Here is a 10,873-nt window from a genome sequence, read left to right on the forward strand (position 1 = left end):
GAATACCCTGATTTTAGCACAGATTTGAATAGTGTTTCATGACTGCCCAATATAAAGAATAAATTCAGGTGGATTCTAAGCTACTTAAACAACAAAAGAAAATTGATTGAATCAAAAGGAAATACGGCTTTCCGGTCATTGGTGTCAGACCTAGGTTTAAATCTCAGCTCTGCCAATTATAACCATCACCCTACCAAGTTATATGAGTACTAGTAATGATAACCATCTGGAGAGCATTTCCTAGTGGTGTGCCACGTGGTTCTGGCCTGTTCGTTATTTTTGCCAACATCTTGAATGAAGACAAAAGTTTTACTATGGCAAGTACCGTGGAACAGCTTGCTCAATTTCTGTTCCAGCCTCTTCCTCTTATGCAGACCCTGGGAAGCCCAAAACTACATTTTCTAGACTTCCTCACAGCTTGGGTTCTGGATATGAATTGCATGCTGTCTATTCGATGCATTCTTGCAAGATCTGGAGGATGAAAATGAAACAGAAGCTATCCTCCTACCCATTTTTGGTGATTTTCTTGAAAGCAAGCTCATAGCAGCAGCAATGTTCTAGAGGCCATTCTTGAGATTCTTTGGTATCTAGGGTCCACGTCCCAGTGCCAAGTCAGCAGTTCCGTGAATATCAAGATACAGTCGAGTGGCGGCAGTGATGGTAACAGCAGCAGTATCAGCAACTTCCTGGTCTGGCTTCCTGATCCGTGGAGTGGTCTCAGGTATGAACTTGTCCCCCAAATGATCAACTCTACCGTGTTGTTCTGGTTGTCATTTCTGGAGGCACAGTCTAAAGCTTGTTCTTCCATGTTATGTAGAAGTACCAAATTCCCTGCATTAAGTATTTTTTTGCTTAAAATACCTAGAATAAACATTTCCTACACATAACTCTGACTCATGCGCCTACAAGGTAGGAGTCATGAACATCGGAGATCCAGACCTGGTTCTGTCATTCTTTCCCCCTCTTTGCACTTTATGAAGAATAATGACCTCTGTTCTGGTTACATCGCAGAATCTTTTGTGAAGTTCAGTGAGAAATGACAATATTTTGTAAACCCTAAATATAAACTATTATGATTGTTATAAATGCCTACATAAAAGAACAGACATTCACCTAGGAGTGGGAAAAATTCTTGTCCTTTTTAGCACTAAAATGCACTGTTTTACTTGAACACACACATATCACATCTGTCAGGAGGTAAAGTAAGAATTATATTCAGACAAAGGGCTGAACTTTGAATTAGGTTATGTGTCCATAAGAAATCACCGTTAACAAAATTTAATTTAAACCAAGTTATTGTCACCTGAGCATGTTTGTTTCACTGACACCTTCATAGATTATTTAAATCATGATACCATGTATTTAGATTTCACATGTTTGAAGGACACAGAGTTTAAATTTCCTACGCCAATTCACCCCTAGTCAATATAATCTCTCTACTTAGTCTTTCGTAATTTTACCACACCCTCACAACAGTTCTGAAATGGCTGTCTCAAAATTACTGGTGATTTCATAATTAGTAAATCCTGCGACACTGTTCCTTTGGTTTCTATGACTTTATTTTCTGGTTCACTTCCTACCTCAGACCCCTCATTGCCCATCTCTCTCATAAATCGGCTTCCTCTGCCTATTATTTAGATATAGAAATCCTTCAACATCCTATCATTGTCTTTTCTCATTCTGCTTTCTCTCCCTAGTCATTTCTAACACTCCTACAGCTCCTCCAGATGGCTTCCAGCCTCTCCCTGACTTCCAGTCTTAAAATCTAAGCACCCAGAATTGAAATCCACTCTCTTTTCCCCAACCCTCTCCTCTTCCTATTATTTGTTAACAACATTACTATCATTGCAGTCACTCAGTTGAAAGCTCATGTGCCCTTTCCTTCATCCTCTCCTCAACATCAAATTAGTTTCCAAGTTCTATACCTTTGATGTCCCTATCTCCTTGTTCTTCTTTTCCCTCCTGATCCTGCCCTGGTACATGGATTCATTTCTCACTTGAAATATCGGTAACTTAATTATCTCTCACTTTTCTAATCATCTCTGTACTATGTCACCTTTGAAATCCTTAACTCAAAAGCCTTTGATATTCAGAAATCAGTGTTCTTCGTATATATAAACAATAACCAGCTAGAAGATATAATGCAAGAGAAGATCCTTTTTATGCTAGCAAGAAAAAAGATAAAATATCCAGCCATGAACCTAATGGGAAACGTGCAAAAGTTATATAAGGAGAATTTTTAAAACACTTTTACTGAAAGACACAAGGTAGACTAGAGCAAATGGAATGAGAAAACCGTGTTCTTAGATGGGAAGACACAACATCACTAAGATAATTGATGAATTTAACATGATCCCAACAAAAATGTCAATCTTTTTTTCTAGACAAGTTGAATGTATTCTTAGAATATAATTAATTATAGCCCCCCGCCAAAACAAAATCTTTAAAAAAAAAAGCAATGTCTGAGGGGTTGACCCTACTAGGTATTAAACATAGAGTCATATTCCTAAATCCCTATAAGTAAAGTCAAATAACAAATGACAAAGTAGGAAGAGATATTTCTAACACATACCACATACAAAGGAGTAATGGCTCCAATATGGAAAGAACTCCTAAAAACGGGGGAAGAAGGAACACCAACAACCCCATAGAAAAGTGGACAAAAGATGTGAACAGACAGCTCACAGAAAGAAGAAATGATCCTTAAACATTAAAAAAAAATTCTCAACCTGATTCATACTAAGAGAAATACAAATTAAAACTATGCCAAGTTGGCCCTCCTTACCTATCAGGTTAGCCAAAAAAATAAAATAAAAATCTATGCTTGATGCCATCCTCTTTTAGAAACATTGGGGGAGCACAGGCATTTAATATTGTTTCCTTGCACATTTCGTAAAGAATCTACTAGAGAACAGACTTCAAATGTCCAAACGACTAGAGAGATGTCAACCTAAGGACCGGTGGTGAGCATTAAATACCTATTTACTTGTAAAACAAAGACCACATGAGGGTTAGAGAAGAAAGAGCATACTATGTATTGGCTATATGCTCTGAAAATGTATATAAAATCAAACTAAAGAAAATGGAGAGAGTATATGCAAACAGTTTTTAAACTGTTTCAGTAGTACTGGTGATGGTACAATGGGTGATTTTGCTGAGACTGTAGTGGGGTATAATGCAAGACCATGCACACTGTAATTGTGTGATCTTCTAATTCTATCATTCTCTGGTCTCTGAGAACCTGGATTCTCAGAAGAAAGGTGATACCGATGTAAAACAGAAGATGTTAAGTAAAAACATTACAGTCCTGACTTTGCATTGGAAGTATCAGTGTGAACTCATGGAATATCTTGCCATACGATAGCAAGGAAACTATCAAATATTACTGAGGTCATGTCAAAAGGACATAAGACCCAACTTGAAGAAGCTGCCACTGGCCAGAGTTGGAACAATTAAACTCCATAGGGGTAATAACTTCAGGGGATTGACACACTTAAAATGTTTTAATCCATGAGTTTTAATGATCCTAAAAAATTAATTGGTCACCTTTTGAGGGTGATAGGCAACCAACTTATTATTTTTAAAACTGGGTAAAGGGAAACAATCAAATATTTATCCTGCCTTTCCTATGTGAGCTATACTACTGGATAATCAAATAATAGATGAGGGGGAGCTACTCTATATAGAAATGTTTTAGCTAATAAGTAAGGGAGTGATAAAATTGGAATATCGTCATTTTGCAATCCCTAATGAATTGAATGGATCTAGACAATGGGCATTGACAGCTACTAATATCACAAAGAGAGAATTAAAAAGACATCATGTGCCCCAATATAGAAGAGTACAGTTCACAATTAAGTAGGCTTGCCTCCAAAAATTAAACTGAAATCTAATCAAGTCTCTGTACCCAATTACCAATTTACAGGAAGTACACAGATCATGAAACACTGCATCATGGAGATATAATCAGTAGAATCCAGAGTCTGGGAAACTACAGGCCAAACAGTTGAGTTTCTTTAACAAATAACTTACAAGGAAAAAAAAGAAAAAGCAATGGAAGGAGAACCTGTAGATTAAAAGACACTTTTTAAAACGTTATATTAAAGTTCATAGTAAATAAAGGAAAAAGGTGGGGTGAGTAGGGCTGCTGTGGATTAAAATAAACTGAAGAGCTATAAAAACCACATTCCATGTGTGGACCTTGTTTAGAACATGATTTAAACAAGCCAGCTAACCAAAGACATTTTTTAGATAGGGAGATTTTACTTTATTTTGTTTTTCAATTTTATTTTGAAGTATAGTTGATTAATAATGTTGTGTTACTTTCAGGTGTACAGCAGAGTGATTCAGTTATACATATACATGTATCCATTCTCTTTCAAATTCTTTTCCCATTTAGGTTATTACAGAATATTGAGCAGAGTTCCCTGTGCTATACAGTAGGTCCTTGTTGGTTATCTATTTTAAATATAGCAGTGGGAATTTTAATATGGACTGGGGATTAGTCAATCCCCAAGAATCATTAGGTGTGACGATGACATTTTGTTTGTAAGAAAATGTCCATACTTTTTAGAGACGCATGCTAAAATACATAGAATTGAAAACACAGGATGTCCAGGATTTGCTCTGAAATACTTTGGCAAAAGACAGAGCGGAGGATAGAGGAAGAATGATAAAATCTTGACACAGGCATACCTCAGAAATATTGCAGGTTTGGTTTCAGACCACTGCAATCAAGTGAATGTTGCAATAAAGCGAGTCACATGAATTTTTTGGTCTGCCAGTGTATGTAAGAGTTATGTTTACACTATACTGTAGTCTATTAAGTGTGCAATAGCATTATTTTAAAAAAAAAACAATGTACAGGGGCTTCCCTGGTGGCGCAGTGGTTAAGAGTCCACCTGCCGATGCAGGGGACATGGGTTTGTGCCCCGGTCCAGGAAGATCCCACATGCTGTGGAGCGGCTGGGCCCGTGAGCCATGGCGGCTGAGCCTGCGTGTCCGGAGCCTGTGCTCCGCAACAGGAAAGGCCACAACAGTGAGAGGCCCACGTACCGCAAAAAACAAAACAAAAACAAACAAACAAACAAAAAAAACAATGTACATACCTTAATTTAGAAATAATGCTGTTGGGAAAATGGCGCTGATAGACTTGCTCAACTCAGGCTTGCTACAAACCTCCAATTTGTAAAAAACACATTATCTGCAAAGCGCAATAAACCAAAGCACAATACAATGAGGTATGCCTGTAATTGTTTAGTCTGGGTATGGGGCTTATAGAGATTCACTGTTTTGTTTTGTTTTACTTCTGTACATGTTTGAACATTCTTTCATTTACAAAGGTTTTCATGATTCTCCCTTCTATTAAATAAGAGATTTGAAATATGGAACTCAAAATCCAAGCCTTTTAGATGGTATTCATGGCATTGCACAATCAGCTCCTTCAAGTCACATGAGCTGAAAAAGAGGGCAGGCATAGATTCCCAAGGGAAAACCATGGTGCTGTTTCTAGAAGAAGGAGAATCAAAGCCAGGCAAAAATCATAATAGATGCCCACCATTGTTCCCACACAACTTTTTGAGCTTCATCTTACAAAACGCATGTAGCCAAACAGGACCACGTGCTATGTCCTGAGTAGAGTGCATTCCTATGCCTGTTAGTCTTGCTCAGGCTGTCCTCTGTACTTTTTTTTTCTTTAACTGAGGTCATACTTTCCTTCAAAATCCACCGCAACTGCCATCTTAGGGGTAACGTTTGCCTTACAAGCCTATAAAATAAGAAGACTCCTGTGGCACTGGATTCAGCCTCTGTGATAGTATTCTGCCTTGTATGGGCAAACGTGCGTATCCATAGCCCCCACTAAATTGGAGGCTCCCTGAAGTCTCCTTTCATTGTATACCTCAAACAATGGAGCCCAATGAACTGTCTAGAGCAAGGGCACAATCCTTGTTTGCCTAATTGAATTAACACCAGGGATTTTCAGATTGAGTTTCTCAACAAGGCACGAAGTATTAATAAGCTAAGAACTTGTCATCTTTCATAATAGCAAATAAATGGAACATTTATTATCCAATATCTCTTGCCTGTTTAAAGACATTGGATATCGTTTTAGTTGAAGTACTAGATATTAGATCCAAACTGTCTATAGCGAAGATGACTGCTTTGAGGTCTGTAGGGGTAGACTGAGAAGTGTTTGTATTTTGAAATATGTTAATTTTTTGCCAACCACAGCAGATGGTCACCCTTACTGCTTGTAACAGACATTTAACTGATTTGACAATAGCCTTATGGTCTTTCTGGTAGGACTCCAAATATTTGCATTAAACAGATCTTTGATTAAACTACTGTTTTATCATGAGTCTGTAAATGGTAACATCCTCAAATCTAACTGAATTCCAATAAGAATATAACATTTTTATATTTTTATTTTTGTTATTGGAGTCTACTGTTGTCTATGTGAAATTATGCTATGCAAATGTATATTTTTTTAATTTAATAAGCCCTTTTTGAAAGGAAGTCTTGACATAGGCTTGTGTTTGCATTTGCAAATCAGAACTGCTTCTCTCTCTTGTCCAGGTGATGTGGTCCTACATATGGAAGATGGGCTTCACCTATGGGAAGGAAGCAGGAGACACATTCATTGAGCACCGTGGCAGGTACCTTCATTTAACTTATTCCAAAAAGCCAAGGTCAATGTGGGCCTTTGAACATAATCACAAAATGAGGAACTAGTTCCTCCCACTTGTCCATGATCTACTACCCACCTACAGGAACTACACACCAAATATTCCTGGATCTTTAGATCCTGATATCTCAGAGAAGTTAGACCACACCCTCCTTGTTCAAATGGGAAAACTGGGTTTGGAAAGGTGAGAAAAGTGATGACTCAAGACCAATACTCAGGCCACCTGGCCCCTGGCCTCCAGTATAAATTCAGGGCCTCCCTGAGAACGAGAAGCTGCCTGAAGTTAACCCACACTTGCGGTTCACTGTTACTTGCAGCTGAGAGCACCCTAAACTGTTATGCTTCTCTTACCCCAGGTCTCTTCCCTCCACACACCTCTATTTCTGTGTTTTGGCCTTCTTCCAACCATTTTTATAATCAGACAGCATTAAATGTAGGGGGGTGTGTGTGAATTCTGAGTGAGGACAAATCCCCCAGCAAAGAGACTTCCATTAAAACAAATTCATACTTGTTGCCTTATCTCTATTCCAGAGGCAGAGATGCCCAGCAGAATGGTCTTCCTGAATGGATTTGCCTAGTTATAATAAATCTGGGGATCTCTAGGAGTGGGAGAGCTCACTCCTCTGCCTGCAAACCAGTCACCTGGTCTTCTGCCCCAAGAACCACATCATCGATTCCATTGCTCACTCATGAATAAGCTTTGTGCTGAATGATTTTGGCCCCATGGCCCTGATCCCTTAAATGAATGCCCAGGATATGACAGCCCCCAAACACATTACTCTTCTTCTAGTTCTGGATGGAAAATATTATATAATGCTTAAGGCTGGACTTGTTCCTAAGCCCTTGAAATCTTCAGGCTCTTTGATACCAGGGACAAAACTGTATTTCTTCTATATTTCCCCAAATTATGACTTGTAAGGAAGATATATAATAATTAAAAGTCCTTATTAATTGAATTCTGCCAACCTACTAGCAACTCCCCAGACTGATAACAAAGCCAGGCAAAGCAGTTGTCAGTTTGAGGATGGCATCTGTGGAGGCGAGCTCCTGCTCTCCCTGGCTTCTTCTTGATCCAGGCAGAGAACATAAAAATTTCTTGCACCAGATACCTGATTGAGCCCCAGATCAAGGCAAAATGCCAATGCTTACATGAGCTCTGTACTTCCCATCTCCTACCTTGGGCTATAATTAGCAGACTGGGAAATCAGGAGGTATGAGAGCATGTCTTCAAAATTGAATGGAAATCAATGGGGAAATGACTTGCTTTACCGAAATCTGTTCCACATGCAAAGTTCCAGGAATATTTTAAAATAAGGTCTATTACAGGTTAAATGCAACATCTAAATAACCTTCAGAGTATCTAGCCAATGACATTTCTAGATGATCTTTAAAATGCCTCCCATCATATCTCTTTCTAAAAGATGTAGGAGAAGTAGGAATATTAATAAATTAGTTCATACTTATGAATATTTCTCACAGTCTTTCCAATGCTCTTCAGTCCCTTAATAATCTACATGTAATTTTAAAACTTTTTATTATGGAAATTTCAAACAAATATGTAAGTTAAGAGAACAGTATAATGAACCTTCATGTACCCTTAACCCAACTTAAATAAGTATCAATTCACAGTTAGTCTCATTTTCTCTGTACTCCCATCCATTTTCCCCATGTTCTCCAGATTATCTTGAAACAAATCTCAAGTATATCATTTATTTTAAATATTTCAGCAAGCTATAACCATTGTTCAGTCCAGTTCTCAAAAAGGCTTTTTCTGGATCACTCCTGATTTTTAGTAGTCAGTAGTTGTTTAAAACTTTGATACAGTTTCTACAAAAATAAGCATATTTACTTACAAATTTCTTTACACTGATTTAGTTAGTTCATCCATTTGTCCATCCATTTGTTCATTCATCACACGTCAGAAACATTTATTGGGAATTCCCTTGCGGTCCAGTGGTTAGGCTCCATGGTTCCACTGCAGGGGGCATGGGTTCAATCCCAGGTCAGGGAACTAAGATCCTGCATGCCGCAGAGCCAGAAAAAAAAAGAAAAAAAGGAAAAGGTTATTAAGTACTTAGTATGTACTGGACCTACTTGGAATTCTGGGAATACAGCTATGAACAAAGTAGACAAGAACCCCTGATATTATATTTTGGTAGGGAGAGGAAAATAGTAAACAAATTAGAAAATTCATAAACAAGTTTATTTCAAATGTCAAGAAAGAAAGGAACAAGGTAATGTGATAGTAACTCGGCCTGGTGGAAGGAGGGGAGGTGTGACATTTCAGCTGATACCTGAAGAATATAAAAGAACAGCAATTTGAAGACTGGGTATAGAGTGAACCAGGCAGAGAAAATCAAAAAGACTGAGGCAAGGAAGAGATTTCTGTGTCAGGGAACAGCAAGGAACACAGTGTAAATTCAGCATAATAAACAAGGGAGAAACTGGTCAGACATACAGCTGGAGAGTGTGGTAGACAGTGACCCCCAACAAATCATCCCTTCCAATATTCATGTCCTTGGTATCCTGCATGCCACACAGCCAGAAAACAAAAAGAAAAAGTTTATTAAGTACTTAGTATGTACTGGAGCTACTTGGAATTCTGGGAATACAGCTATGAACAAAGTAGACAAGAACCCCTGATATTATATTTTGGTAGGGAGAGGAAAATAGTAAACAAATTAGAAAACTCATAAGCACGTTTACTTGATCGTGTGCTTTGCTTTGGCCAGTGGGACATTAGCAAGCATGGTAGAAGGAGACTGGATTAGCACTCGCACACTAGAGCTTGTCCTCTTGGAACGCTGTCTCTGGAAGCTAGCCACCATGCTGAAAAGTGACTTGAGCTAGACTAGTGAGTGATGAGGGGCCACATGGAGACACCCTCTGGAGGATGAGAGTTCACCTTGGACAGTGCAGCGCCACCGAGCTCCTAAAAGAACGTGGTCACGTTACTGCAGTCAACCCACAAAATCATGAGAAACAATAAATCACTGTTTTCAGTCATTATTTTGGGGGGTGGTTAATTACATGGCAATAGAAAACGGAAAGAGAAAGTAGCACCTGGAAGTGGGGTGCTGCTGTAACGGAAACCTAAAGCAGGTGATTTTGAGATTGAGCCATGGAGGAAGGCTGGAAGGGTGGCAAAGGCAGTGAGCAAATGGAACGCTGGAAAGATGGTCATCTGTGTTGTAAAGCTGGGGAACAGCTGGTAAAGCTGATGACTGCGGTAACATGTAAGATAGAAAATGTACTTAATGAACTTGTGGATCTGTCCAAAGGAAACTTCCAAGTAGAATGCCAAAGGGGCTAATCTGCTTCTTTTAGCTGCCTGTCATAAAATATGGGAAGGAAGGATGAACGAGAATTTCAGTTTTCAAGCAGAAAAAATAATAAATGGCCTCAGCATGCTGCCAGCCAAACGTGATCTTAGTCAAGATCAAGTTGAGGGTGTGGCTGTAAGACCTATTTTAAGACCTCAGAGCCCAAAATGCAGAGGGCCCGTTCCCAAGAGATGTGTGGATCGGTGTGTGACTCTTGTCTAATGGAGTAGATTATAATTTACCATACAGAACATCCACAGCATTTTAAAAGGAACTGTACACACTTAAAGGAACAAAGACAGTTGAAAATGAAAAGAGGCCTCTGGGCTCCCACCTTTCCATGAGCAAGAAGCAGACTGAGAAATCAGCCTCAGAGATGAACCATTTCTCATGGAAAATGAAAAAGGTCTCAGAGGACAGAGCCAACAGCTAAGAACAATGGATTGAGGAAAAAGTGAACATATTAGAAAATTCATAAACAAGATCATTTCAAATGGCAAGAAAAAAAGAACAAGGTGATGTGATGGTAATTTGGCGGGGTGTGGTGGAGGAGGGAGCAGGAGCAGGCCCCAATCAAGCAATAGTCCCTCCCTCCAGACCTAGGGAAACTGGCAACATGTGTACAGCTGGCTTTTAGAACTGCTAAGGACCCGTGCCTGCTACGTGCCTTTAATGTCCTCCCCCTGAGAACGGGAGCATCTGCTGCTATCTTATCCCTCTCTCACCACTGCATGCGGGGAGGGGGGTTGGTGATGGTGGCAGATAACTTGGATTTTTAGTTCACAGGTTTCCAGACTGAGAAAAGCCACACCCAAGCAACCTCATCCACATCCAGACCTGATCCAAATGATGAAATTCTGGGCAC

This window comes from Delphinus delphis, chromosome 2 (assembly GCF_949987515.2).
Source record: "Delphinus delphis chromosome 2, mDelDel1.2, whole genome shotgun sequence".
Taxonomy (NCBI): domain Eukaryota; kingdom Metazoa; phylum Chordata; class Mammalia; order Artiodactyla; family Delphinidae; genus Delphinus; species Delphinus delphis.